The sequence below is a fragment of the Mycteria americana genome, chromosome 20 (genome assembly GCF_035582795.1).
Source record: "Mycteria americana isolate JAX WOST 10 ecotype Jacksonville Zoo and Gardens chromosome 20, USCA_MyAme_1.0, whole genome shotgun sequence".
Lineage (NCBI taxonomy): Eukaryota > Metazoa > Chordata > Aves > Ciconiiformes > Ciconiidae > Mycteria > Mycteria americana.
The window spans coordinates 1,991,898-2,006,027 of record NC_134384.1 but is presented as its reverse complement, the minus strand read 5'-3'; the positions used below and the strand labels follow the sequence as shown (position 1 = coordinate 2,006,027).

The following is a 14,130-nucleotide window of genomic DNA, read 5'->3' as shown; positions in this document are numbered from 1 at the left end:
CACTTACGTTTCATAGCTGGTTTATTCAAGTTTTGGGAAGCCTCAGTTTCATCCAAACCTGTGTAAACAGGTCAATGGCTTCAGATAACATTAAATCATCCAAATTTGTGGCCAGAAAGTTGTGATTCTCTAATCCAGTCTCCTGCTGCAAGGACCAGCTATAATCATAATTCAAGAGATGTCTCTCTAAACCATCCTTAAAGACCTCCAGAAACAGAGTCCACAACCCCTCCAGGCAATCTAGGTCAGTATGTCCCTTAGAAAGTGCTTTTTCTAGTTTCTTACCCGAGTTCTGATGGACTGAGGTTTATCCACTCCCCTTCACTCGTGCACCTGAACATCGTTTGATCACTCATGGACTTTATTCCCAACAAAATAGAATTTAATGGATGGTGACCTTAGGTGCAAGCAGATTAAACGATTAAATGATTTGCCCAAGGCTAGTCAAAAGGTCCCAGTGGCAAAGCTAGGAGTTTTATCTCCTGAGCCTCAGCCCAGCACTCTCTCCCCAGGTGACATCCAGCTGCAGTTTATTACAAGAGAATATTACAGTGCAGCACGAGGGAAGATCACAGAGCGGCCACCGAACTGGAGGAGAAAAATAAGCAGCAGCTTCTCCTGGCCTCACTCCAAGTGCACCACAGGCAAGTGAAGAACCCCAGCTTCAAATTAAATGGGTCCCCAGCCACTCCATTAAACAGAAATCCTGAAACAGAAATCCTTTGGCTGTGCCAGCCCTGTACAGCGAGCGGTGTTCGTTATCCCCAACACTCCCTACGGCAGCCAGATGTATTTACACAGTAGCCACAGTGCTGTTACCTAAGTAAACCAGGAAATTGTACATTTGTTAAAATTAGGTTCTGAGATGCTGAATCCCCAACTGTGCAGCTATAGATTTCACTCAGCCAGCAGGGCTGAAATTATTAAGACCACGCCACTGCCTGTGTGTACATTCAGGCTCATTTCCCCATCCGAGAGGTGTTTACTGGTTACGATGCTCCATGCTGCTCCGGAGCAGGATTATCTTTTCAGATTATGAGCAATAACGACCAAGTCAAACCTACACCGTGCTGTCCACCACTGCGCTTTCCCCCATCGCACGGGGAGGGTAGGGGTGGGGTGGCACCGAACCGGGGCAGGAGCCGTCAGGACGAGAGGGGGAGAGACACGCAAAGGGAGAGGCTCATCCCTGCTGCGCGACCAGCACCATGGGCTCGCTGCTTCGCTACAGATTTCAGCTGCCAGACGCAATGCTGGCATTCCCACCGCAGAAGTGGAAGAAATCATCATGCAGGTACCACCGTGGGATCACAAGGATTTGGAAAGGCAGAACACAACTGCAAAAGCCCTTAAATTAACAAGAGAACTGAAGCGACAGGTTGATGCAGGAGAGAGCCACATAGCACTGAAGAACCCTTCAGGGACCATTAACCAGCTCTCGTCAGGCCTGTCTTAGTGGAAGTATGTGCTATGAACTGCAAGCAACACCGGCTTTGTCAACGACACGAAGGAAGGGCCTTTACCTATGAAAGCCTCTTTACACAGGGTTGCCTGCCCCTTTCAGTGCATCACTGGGGTGCTTGACACAGTTTTTGAAAGTGTTTCAAGGTGCCCGAATCCTGGGAAACGTAAAGCGTCTTCATTCCCTGCCCAGTCTGCGCCACCGAGCACGACAAGCAGCGACCATCGCGGAGCTCGCGGCCACGGGGGCAGTGGCTGGTCGCTGGCAGGACCCCGGCGGGTCTTGCCCATCAGTGCCGGGGGGTCCCAGTGCTGGCAGCCAGGTGCCCCCAGCCTTGCGCCGAGCTCCAGCCAAGGACCCCAAAGCCTGGAGCCATCTCAGCTCCATCCCACCATCAAGTGAACATCATCTTCTCCCCTACAGCATTTGGACATCGATGCCTACCCGAGAAAGTGGCTTCTTCCCACTCATCTGCTCCATGCTCCTCTACTCTGCTTTTCAATTTCAGAGCTCTGGCAGATCACTGATTAATTCAAGCCTGTTTAATAACCCTTCTGTTTAGATGAAACAAGCTGTCTTGTTTTCTTTATTTTTAACACTAACTCTTGTTTCTTTGCTAAGGATCTTTCTGTCATTTAAAAACTTCTCTCTCTCCAACCAAGCTGATAATAGGATGGAGAAAGCATCTGCTTACATCCACATCTGACATCAGCCAGACGTTACAGCACGAGGCTAAAGAGGGACCGGACACCTTGATGGCTAAAAGGTCCTAAAATTCTGAGCTCGTCTTGCCAAATCATTACCACCTCTCCACTTGCTGTGGCAAATCCCTGTATAGTTCAGACCAGAGTGCAAACACCAGGGACCGTGGGGCCAGCTCCAGACAACACGGGCAAGAGAAAAGGAGATATGGGAGCCGGAGCACCCAACCTCCTCGCGTGGCACGTCCGCAGGGAGGGTCACTGCGCTTCTCCACCCTGCTGTGGGTGGGAAACACGCCTCGGAAAACCTGAAAGCCGTTACACTGCTGCGAGCTCTGCCCCTCGCCGTGCCCCCGGCGCGGCAATCGATTGGCGATGGTCAGGCGGGCGCGGAGCCCGGCAGCTGCTCCCACCGCCGCAGACCGGCCTCGCAGCAGTGCCGCAGCCCTCTCCCCTCCGCCGGCCCCCAGCTTCACTTGCCATCACCTGCTCTCCCGCGGTGTCCTCGTGCCCGAGGGGTTTCGAGCCATCGGCTGGTTCGCAGCGTGACCGCTGCCCAGCAGAGCCTCCTCTCCCTCCCCACCCGCTGCCCCGTCCCGGCTGCGACCCCCAAGTGCTGTGCACAAAGAATAACAGACACACAAGGACCTGCCTCCCGATGGGAATGAGTTGGAGCCTCTCAGCTGTCTCCTGCCTCTTTGAATTTCAAAGCTGCACTTGTCTGTAGAGCAACTGAGTCATTTCCTTCCTATATCCAGCCTATCGGACTGGATCCAGCAGTGCCCGGAAAACAATAAATCCTTCAAGGACTTGTAAGGCCATATTTCACAGGAATGCAGCAAGCCTGCCTGCTTGGAGAGCTCCTCGCACACCCTTTAATTCAACACTCCTCTGTGGAAGCTGTCTCGCCCTGGCCCCGGTCCCATCCGAGCACAGCAGCGGTCCCCATCCCTGCCACTCCCAGCTCCCGGGGCAGCGCTGGGGCACGGCAGATGCCCAAGCATGGGCCAGCACCCACGGTCCACGTGGAGCGACACCACCTCATCACCCCGACCAGGTACATCACCGAGGGGCTGATGGATTAAGAACTGATAATGAAATTTCCTTGATTCCATAAAACATACAGAGGATCTAGAAGGGAGAGAAGCTGCAGCTGAATTTGTTGCAGGACTTCACCAACGCTTTGGCAGCCCGAAGGAAGGCTGCAGCGGCAAATGAGTTTGCTCTACAAAATACAGCGGAGCAAAGCAACACACGAGAACCAGCACGGGCTGTAGGAATACTTTCAGGTGTTCAATTTTATACGTATCTCCTTTAAACCACAAGTTGGTTTTCCAGATCCACAATACATTTATATCAAATTCATCAGGATTGTTGGGGACAAAACCAAGGCAAAACTCAACGATTTGAGCTATATAATCGGCCTGAGAGCTGCAGAACTTCCACTGCAACAAGAGGGTTGAGATGCTTGGTCAAAAAGAAACTCTCTCCACACCCAAATTTCAGTTTCCATGCAGCTCTGAGGAAAATTGGTGCATTTTCCAGGATCACTTCAGTGCTGCTTCCATTGTCTTTTTAGAGGCCCAAAGCAGGGCCCAGCTGATTTACATTAAGATTCATAACACTTAACCAAGTGATCCCACATACATCAGAAAAACTAAATGACAAGGAAATTAATATATCCTCTTCAGTAACAAGATGGCTAAAGCAGATAATCTGGCAAAGCGTCACGTTTATAATGGAAATTTGCAGAGAACATAACAGGAATTGTCAGGGATGAACAAATGAGTCAATATTTTGCTTTTTCTCAAGTTAAAATTTGCACTGTTTGTAGGAAAAACATTCTTGGGAGGAGAATGAAATTAAGCCAAAATTGTTTGGTTTTCAATAGGTCTTTGCAGCTCACGTAAAGGACAACGTGAGAGCATGCGCTGGCGGGGAAGGCAAGCTGCCCAAAGCCCTGTGCTGGCAGGACTCGCACCCAGGGAGGCTGTACCTTTACTTAAAAGTAAATTAGATCTCATCTCAAGAATAGGATTGACATACAGCTCATTTCGTACAAGTCTGCAAGGAAGCGAATGGTTAAAAAAACCGTATTGCTGAATTCACACTCAGAAATTAAATCTCCATCTGCAGTCATTTTGATCCCACCCAACCTGTCACTCCTGAGGTTAAGCCTCCCAGTGACCCAGTACCCTGGGCAGGGCTTATTTTTTTAAACAAGTTATACAACATCCTTGGAAGTCCTTAAAAGAGCCTCTGCTTTTGTTTCTTTCCGAGAATTTGCTCTAGCACTTCTCAGCTCGGCCCAAGGCAAGTTGTGGCCACCTCCAAGTCAGAAAATTTATTTGGTGGAACCGATGGAATAGATTTGCCCCGTCACACAATTTATGCCTTGAAAAGCCCAGTTACGCAAGCACTTGTACCAGCACCTTATTATACCCCAGTGGACAAGCAAAGAGGCTCCTGCCTCTTTCTTCCAGTGAACTCCGGAGTGCTTGCCCATGCTCCTTGGTTGCTATGAGATTTTAAAGACGGTCCAAACCTGTGACCACCAAACGGGCCTTTAACACAGTTCCTGCTCCATAAGGCTCCCCATTTGGCTGCCAGTCGAGCCAAACATACCCCAGTCCACTGATCAGAGAAGGGCTCGTCACCGCCGCTGCAATTAACTCCTTGCGAACTACGGAGAAAACTGTCTAACAACTAGGAGAGAAATAGCCGGCGGAGAACCTTTTGCTGCGGCATCATATCTCAGCCAAATAGATTACTTACTGTGGATGTTTTTCATCTGGCCCTTCCAGCTTCTCTAACACCACGGATGATGCCTCCGTAATGTAAAATTGATTCGGAAATACAGAGGGGCAGACATCAAAGGTCAGAATTTTTAGAAAGTTTAGGGCAAACAAGCATTTCTCATTCCAAGGTGGACTTTGAGAAGCTCTTACTCCCAACTTGCTTACTCCAGATTTTGAGAAGAGCTTATCCCCCATGTAAGTATGTAAGCAGCATCTTTGGAAAGCACTCAGTATTCAATAAACCGACTCGGAAAAATAACAAAGAAAAACCAGCTCTCACGTCGCAGTCTGGCCACAGCAAGCAGTCTTGCCTTTCTGGCTGCCCTGCGTCTCCCAGAGTCAATGGCTGAACAGAGGAAGGGATCTGGGCATCTTCATTCTTACTTGTGCTCTACCCTCAGCATCAACACTTAATAAAATGAAAACAGCAGAAGAAATGCTTGGGGGCCTGCAGTAGTACAGGTAAAGTCTGCACCCATGTACGTCGACAAACCGGCGCTCTCCTGTGCTTTTGTGAATTTTGATAAAGCAGGCGTCTACTACATCCACAAAATCACTTCCCATCAAAACCCAGGATGATAACAGAGATGCTCGGAGTACGCACAGTGACACCCGGCTGTCCCCCGAATCACACAGCATAGCCGGCAGGAGCTTAGCAGCAGGAGTGAAACTCCGAGTTGGGGGTTTGATGCTGGGACCTCACCGTGCTCCTGCACCGTACAGCCAGAGCTGCAACACCCCAACCACGCCCGGGCCCTCTCGACACCCAGGAAGGCAGGAGCTCCCATATTTTAGCTTCAGCGCAGACTTAAAACCTGTGAGATGGCAAATTTTCAGCGTAAGAATAATTTAGCCAGTTAGGAAACCTGCAGCCATGCTCCCTTTTCCTCCCCACCCCACCTCTTTGCACTTCCATTAAAAATGAAAAGGAAATTCACAGGCTTTTTTTTATTTGTTTGTTTAAATAACTTTACAGGCTGTGACATAAACCGGCAAAGGCAGGAAATACGATCATAAGGGCAGTGCTCCGTCCTCCGCTCCTGTCACTGCGACTTTTTGGGGACTTGGCAAATGAATGAGTAAAGGAGACAGCCTGCGTGCTTTATGGAGTTGAACTGTAACATCCCTGTTAAGCAGCCAACTTACCATTTCTCTGCTCTGACATCCATAAATCTACCCAGCCACAGGGAACAAAGCTCTTCACATGAACCGGCTACACGTGAATCCCTCATATTTGGCTACCTGGGCAAGCAACCAGCCTGCTGTGGTCTGTGGCACTCGCTGCTGCTTTTGTAATATTCTCAAAGAAGTGGGAAATCGCCCGCTCCAGTAACGTGACTTGGGAAGTTTTAATCCGGCTACCAACACACGCATGCTCATTACGGCACCTGCTTTTCCAACAGCCAATTCCCAGAACCTCAGCTTCCCGCTCCTGGGGAGAAAAACAGCCACTTTGGGCTATAAAGAAAATCTCGACAAGGCAAACTCTGAAAGCCCAACAATCACAAAGCAAATAAAAATAATTCAAAGCCACTGCTTTAAGTATTATAATTAACCTCAAAACCTTGGAGCTCAAACTCACTTTCTGAAAGCTCGTTCCCAGGTTAACAAACCAAAGTGATGTTAAGCATGAACACCGAGGAAAACCCCCGCACACCTCCAGATTCCTGCCCTTCTCGCGCTGGATGCCCAGTTTCCTCCACCGCACCACGCCGCACACGAGGGATTGCTCCGAGCTCTCTCTTACTGATGACATGAAACTGCTACGGAAGAAAAACTACACATAAATCTCTCCGGGAGGCATTTGTTCCCAGGCTCACTGAGCCTGGAAATAACACGAGGAACTCGTTCCACGCTGAGTCAGGGTCTGACGGCGGCTCCTGGACCAGCCGCAGTGGATCCGCTTCCTTCCCGGCGCGCGTCACGGGCGGCAGAGCGAGAACAGCCCGGCGCTGCCCCAGAGGTTTCCTGTTTTCCCCGGTGCCGAGACACGGTACAGGGAAACGGGGCTCCGGAGCCTGACATCGCGCTGCTGCAGGAATTAAAACCCCTGTTTTTCAAACGCTGTTAAGAGCCAGCCAGGAGCTGAAAGCAAAACAAGCCGTTTCCTTTAACCTTCCCTGATATACGCAGGGAATGGCCTCTCCAAGGACTATCGCTCCCCCATCCAACCATCCCTTCACTGGGAAAATGGAGTAAGATTTGCCTGTGCATCCCAAGGGCTTCCCCCCACACCTGCCCCGCACATCCCAGCACTCCCACTGCGGAGCCCCATGCCCGCGTCGAGGCCACGGCAGGCGGGAGCCACTGGTCCAGCCTCAGGGAGCCCTCCCGGCCCCTCCAAGTCACGGTGGAGAGGCAGAGGCTGGCTCCATGCTCAGCTCCTCCTGCCTGCACCCACTCCTCTGAACAGCCTCCTGCTCACACGGATTTTTGCTGGTGTTAACTGTTCCCACAGAGGCTTCTGCTAGAGCAGCAACACCCTAAACCAGCACCTCCCCTTCCCCACCAGCATTAGCGGCCACGGCTGGGCTGCGAGCGCAGCTATGGTGCTACGTGGCACCGGCACCCACCGGGAGAGCCCACACCGCTCCCCACCGAGCCCGAGCAAAGGCCGATCTAACGTCCGCTTACCGCGCTTGGGAGGAGGCTCAGCCTCTCGGCAGCGGCCAGGAAGGAGATGGCCCTTCCCGTCCAGCTCCCAGCCGCGAGGCGCCGGGCTCGTGCTCCAGCCCCGAGCCCCTGCCGTGCTCCGAGCGCAGCGCCAAGCCCCCTCCTCAGCGGCACAGCCCCGGGTCAGCCGGCGGCTCCGTTAATGAGCCCTGAGAAAGGAGCAGCAGCAGCAGGCGGCGGCGAGGTGAGAGGTCAGTGTAATATTTACTCAGACATCACCTTTCACTTTTATGAAGCAGGGAAGTGATGCCAGAGCAGGAAAAGGGCTGCGAGGGACGTTCCTGCCTGGGAAGCTGCTGCCACACCGAGCACAACATGCAGCCAGCTCCAGAGAGGCTCCGGAGGGGCAGGAGCCCTCCATCAGACCCTCAGACCCCCACCGAAACCGCACGCGGCTAGGGACGGGCTCTGGGCTGTCCCCACCATCGCTGCCATCGGCTCCGCCACTGCACAGAGGGGCAGAGGGAATGGCTGGGGTAGGCAGGACCTCTGAAGAGCAGAGAGCCTCTCCAGGTCCCCTGTGCCTCAGGAGATCCCCAGCCAGACAGGAGCCTACCACACCAGCGGGCCGTCCCTCCGCACCGTGATTTTAAGGAACCCACAGGAGAGAAGGCACACAGTGCAGGGAGCTAACATAGAAACGCATCAGCTGGTAACAACATTTCCCCAGCGGACCTGTTTCTTGGAAGAACCATCTCCGCTGCCAAGTGGAGAGATGGCACCGAGCGTGCCTCCCGCACGGAGCTTTGTCAACGCGGCGGGCAGGGCTGGTCCCGGGGCACGGCGGGGGCCCTGGCTGGCAGGGCTCTCCCAGGCTCGCTGGGCTCTCCCAGGCTCGCTATCGCTCTGCCTTTTGAGATGATCTGGACTTTTTTTATAACACGACTCCGATGCCTTTTATCTCCTGCTCTGAATGTAATTTTAGCCCAGGCAAAGCAGGATTAAATTTTCATAATACGATACATTTATCTCGCTTTTCATTCCCCCCCATCACCACCTCCCACTTCGATTTCACCCAAACAGAAGCAGCGATTGCGGTGAGAAACATGAGATGGGCTCTATCCGATAACAGAGGGGAGGGCACCTCTTTCCCAGCACCCTGTCCCTGGCAGCCCCCCACCAGGCAGCAGCCAGCATCCCTGTAGCCAACGCCAGGCTGACAGCGTCGCTCGGGCCCTCCGAAATGCACAGACAGATCATAATTCAGACTCAAAACCCAGCAGAGAACATGCAACAAATTAGGTACATCACTGACATATGTTGCACTCGTGCGTTTGGTAAACTGGTGCTTTCTTGGTCAAGTCCTGCTAGAGCAGCCTCGCCCCCACCCGAGCAGCTCCCAGCGCTTGGGCTCAGACCACACTGGGCAGAGGAGCCACAAGCCACGCTGGGGAGCCACGCTTTCCCAGACAGGGAGCAGGGAGAGGCAGCCACAGCCAGCCTGCCTCGGCTGGGAATGCCTGAAAAGCACTAAAATCCTCCCGCCCCCCCCAGTGCTGTCCTCAGCAAAGCGCCGGCTCAGACTGTAACCCGTGTTCCCCCTCCCAGGGACCGGGGCTCAACACCAGCCAGAGGCTGCATCTCAGTGCAGCTTTGCCAGTCGCTGGTTTTATGTTCATTTTTCAGTCGGGCTCCGCCAGCCTGATCCAGAGGATCCCCTCTAGTGGGATGAGGAGGAATTTCAAGCCCACTCCCATCTCATCTCCTCCCGAGCTCTCTCTGCACCAGCCGCCGGCCGGCCCTGCTGCCCAGGGTGGGCGGTGGGCTGCAGCGGGGAGCCGGCTCATGAATTACTCGCCCGGTTTTGCCAGAGCCGTTTGGGGCAAAGTCAAAACCAGGCTGGAAAAGCAGATGCCAGGGAGGCGGCACAGACGGGAGGGACAGTAGGAGGGAGAAAGACGACGGCAGACGTCACGGACAAGTCCCCTTCATGGCAGCAAAGAGGGGATGACTTCCATCAGCAAAACATCTACCTTTGACAATAACGTGCCACCTGGACCATATCCTTCACCAGCGAGCCTGGGCGCTCGCTGCAGAAAGCGGGCCGGAGGCATCACAACCACAGCCGGGCTGGCGCAACGGCACGTGGGGGGCCAGCCCGAGGCACCCCCTGCTCGCTGGGCGCGCTGGCAGCCTACCTCCCTCGCTGGCACTAAACCACGCAGTAAATACGTATATTTTAACTGCAGAGAAAGAATCTGAACACAAGCCCCAGGCGGCCGCCTCTGCCGCCCAAGGACAGCACGCTGCCCTCAATTCTGCTTTTGTTCCCGCTTTGCTTTTCATCCCGGAGGCTCCCTCTGCACCACTTTTGCAGACAAAGAGCTCGTGGCCTCCTCAGACCAAAACGCCTTCAAGTCTCACACAGCCGAGCCGTGCCCTCGCCCTGCGCCGTGCCCCAGGAGGGAAGGTGGGCACCCAATTGGCAGAGCTAAGGAGGTCGCGCGCAGGACGCTCCTGGGGACAGACACATCGGACCCGGCCAGCGGCATTTGTGGCTCAGCCCCAGGCAGAACTCGGGAGCACCTTTTCCCCCATGGTTCCCCCTTGCCCTCCCCTTTGCCGTTGTGGCGGTGGCCTCCTAGCCAAGCTGGTTAAGAGATTAACACTCTAAAAACCACATTTACTCTAATTAGCCATGAAATCTTTGTAACTAAGTGAAAAAATGTTTCCCTTGAGGGATTTTTGTCCATTCATCACTGTTTGAATTGCCGGGGGGGGGGAACCCTCAGATCTAATGAATTAATAGCAGAATGCCCTGGGGGAGCAGTGGGCTCCTACAAAACACGGGCACCTCAAAGGGGGCTTTTCACAGGCTCGCCGAGGGGACGCTTCTGAATTATTTCGAGTTAACAGACTGTAACACAACGCTCCGCTCCCTGCACGAGTGCGCTGCGCTCCTCCCGTCCCTTCCGCAGGGATGGACAGACGGACGCCGTGCCCGGCTGCGTGTGTGGACAGCTGGAGGGGACGGGGCTCTGCCAGCACCGCCCAGTTACTATTTTACTGGGGAAAACGTTTCAGAAAGAGTTAGGTGGGAGGGGGGGGCAGAGAATCTTGCCACAACTTAGGCCCATAAATATTTCATATTGCTGGAATAAGAACGATTATATTCCTGCCAGCACTTTTCTTGTGTATTTTAAATGTGTCACCGCCTTCTACTTTCTCCCCCGTTTGTGTTTCTTGTAACAGGCCCATGAAATAAAGATTAGCTGAATAATCAGGAGTGTTTAGAAATGTGAAGGGGCCTGTCTCAGGAGCACTGCATGCTCAGGTTCATCTTTTTTTTCTTTTTAAGGATGCCAAACACAGATGGGGGAGAGCAATTTTCACACGCTGCAAGAGATGGGCTGGAGCAGGAGCGAGTGCGGCGCCCGAGCACGCAGGGACGAGGCAAGCAGAGAGCACACGCTTCCCCGTCAAAAATGACAGCCTCAACGCCATGCGGAAGAGGGGGGCACTCTGCCCCATTACATATTTATTGTTCAAACTGCAGAGGGGCCAATTAAAACAGCTTGATCGCTGCCACGTTCAAACAGACGCATATACGCTCAGAGAAGCGGGATGAGAGAAGCAGGTGTACGTTTTCCTGTCGCAATACAGTGCGGTCCGCTCCTCCGAGAGTCACTAACGCAACCTCAGCTGAACAAAGGTACTTCTGAGACGCAGCCCAGCTCCCACAGGAAAGCATCGTGTTGGCACTTAGCAAGCACAGCTTTCCGCCTTCAGCCTTCTTGCCACATGCCCCATGCAATTTCTCTGTATGAGCTTTTGCTTTCTTTCCTAGTTCAATTCTTCATACAAGCTGCCTACGGCATGAGACAGTCTGCACCTACATCTGCCCTAGCTTTTGAGCAATTATTCCAAGACATGCTCCAGACTCCCACATTTAGCTGCAACAGGAGTTCCCAAAGTAAGTTCTGGAAAGCCTTGTAGCGGTAGTTAAATTGGAGATCTCGGGAAGATACTGCAAATCACATGTTTCCCCGAGACACCACAGGGTCTGCACAGCAAACTGCTCCAAATGTCATTTCCATTTAGCTGCTTTGCAAGCCAATTTGTCACATACTAATGCAATTTGCTGAAGAGAGTTAAAGAGCACAGGGCAGTAGCAGTCACCTCTTCTCCGGGCTCCCACAGCCAGCCTGGCTTTGCATTTTCCCTTTTGCATCCAGCTGAAGCTCCCTTCTGCCGAGAGGCAGGGGAGCTCAGGGTTAACACAAAGAGCAAGACCAAGCGTGGCAGGAGCACCGGGAAAAGCTGTTTCTACCATATTAGTGGATTGTGTGCAGCTCTTACGCAGCATCTGTTACCTGTTTCCACCACACAAACTTGTTATAAGCCGGGGGGAAACTCCACAATTAATTACATCAACCAACACTATAAAGACAATGAAGAGTAAATTGGGTTACTTTATCTTCTTGCAACAAGCGCTGTGGAGATGGTTAGAAGAGTTGAGAAAGATGACTGGTTTGCTAGATAAGCCATTTCACAACAGCAGTTGTACATTCACATTGCTCCTTGCTTGCACCAAGTTCCTTAAATCAAAGCTATTTTATCTGGTTCCCTGCACCACCCCAAAATATCACATTTAAGCTTGGAGGGTCCTCAAAGTGACAACAAATGGCAAAAGGAGAGCAATAAAGAAAAAAAATGCATTTTAAAGGATCTAACACCTCTGTGCTAAAGGGAAAAAGCTAAACATCTGTTCTGAAGATGGCACAGGTTTCTTCTGAGGCATCTGTCTTTCCGCTGTAAAGTAGGTCATTCGATTTAACTTTTAGACACCATATCAATGAAGCCATCCAGAGAAGGAGAGACAAGACCATCTCCCCAAGTCAGCTGAGATCTATTAAACACACTCAAGCCACCAGTGAAGCATCAAGCGCTCAGCAAATAACAGGGAAACCCTGTCAGCAGTAGGTTTTTACATCACGGTACTCTGCTAACTTCATGGTGTCTCACCTCCAACCCAGTGTCTTGAACTGTAGGTCACAGACGTACAGCTTTTTTTCCCTCTACCACTTACTATTCACCTCACTTAATATTAACCTATTGACTTTCTGATACCCCTTAGAACACAGATTAATTGAACATCATTCACTTCACCTCCAGGAACGTGAAAGTATCGGCCGTAGCTTGAATGGAGACAAAGCCTGTAATGCCTGACCGTGCCAGGTTAAACGCAGGTCATGACAAGAGAGGACAGCGTGCCATGGCGAGTGCTCGCACAGAGCAGCCTCTGCTGTGACCAGCACACGCCATCCAAAGAGCCACGGGGCTGGAGAAGGCTTGGAGCATCACGCAGAAGTTAGGATTTCCTAAGGGAGCACGACTGCGTTTGCCTTCCCTCCCCTCGCTGCCTTTCAAAAAGGGTCTTGCGAGGATTTAGGAAAGTTTTAGTGGGGATTTTTTCCAAGATTCAAGGGTGTTTTCAGAAGAGTCCCTCCTTGCCAACAGTAACTTTTTACGGAAATGAGTTTATTCTGGTGCATTGACTGCTCCAGACCGCGACTGAGCGGTAACGAACGACAACAGAATCGACGAGAAAATACATGTATGTATAGCGCGTATAGGCACGTAAAGCAGACCGGGGAGGGAGGAGGAGGAGGAGGAAGATGACCAGGACCAGGGGACCCAGAGGGATTTCTTTACCCCCTGCAAGCAGCGCTCGGCAGCGCCTCCGGGCGCCGCTCCCGGGCGCAGCCGCTGCCCAGCGCGGGTTCCCCGGGCACGGCCGGGTACCGGCGCGCCGCGGCAGGGCCGGTGCCGCCGAGCACCGCCCCGCGGTCTGCAGCCCGCCGTGCCACCCGCGGGAGGCGGCCGCGGGGAAGGGGCCGCGGTCGGCACGGGGGGACAAGCCCGAACCTCCTCCCCGCACCTCCCCGGCCGCCCGCCGCCGGGACCGCGGCAGCGGGGATGCCCGGGGGAGCCCCGGCCCCGGGGATGCCCCGCGCCCCCGGGGATGCCCGGGGGCAGAAGCCCCTCGCCAGCCTCGGCCACTCACCAGACCTCGCAGCTCCGGTGCCGCCCGCCTCCTCGGGGTGCCGACTCCCCGGCTCACGGCGGGGTAATCCACACGGCCCCCGACACCATGGAGATCCAGGGCCGGGCGCCCGCTACTCCTCCGCCTTCCCGCAGCCCCCTCAGCCTCCCCCGGCGCGGCGCGGCTCGGCTCGGCTCAGCCCCGCCGGCCTCTCATGCCTCCGCAGCCCCTGCCCGAGTACGGCGGCGAGCCCCGGCTCCCCTCCGCCCTCCCCCGCGCCGCCCCGGCATCCGCCCGCCGCCGAGCCCGGGCGCGCTCCCCGCCGAGCCCCGAGCCCGGGCGCGCTCCGCGCTCCCCGCCCGCCGCCGCCGCCCGCCCCCGCGCCGCCCCCGCTCCCGCGCTTAACCCTTCCCCAGCCTCGGCGCCGGGCAGCGGGGCTCAGCCGCCCGCTCGCAGGGAGAGCGGTACGGGGAAGCGCGGCGGCCTCCCCCCGTGCCCCCCCGCCGAGCC

At 54.0% G+C, this 14,130-nt stretch overlaps 1 protein-coding gene across 1 annotated transcript in view; it reads right to left on the bottom strand.

Annotated features, from left to right (window-relative positions):
• The window catches only part of PLXNA2 (plexin A2), a 178,801-nt gene extending 165,006 nt beyond the window's left edge, over positions 1-13,795 (bottom strand). Inside the window, exon 1 of the mRNA XM_075521525.1 lies at positions 13,642-13,795. The gene's annotated coding sequence lies outside the window, so the exon portion shown is untranslated. The remainder of the gene's footprint in view (positions 1-13,641) is intronic.
• Positions 13,796-14,130: the final 335 nt, after the last annotated feature.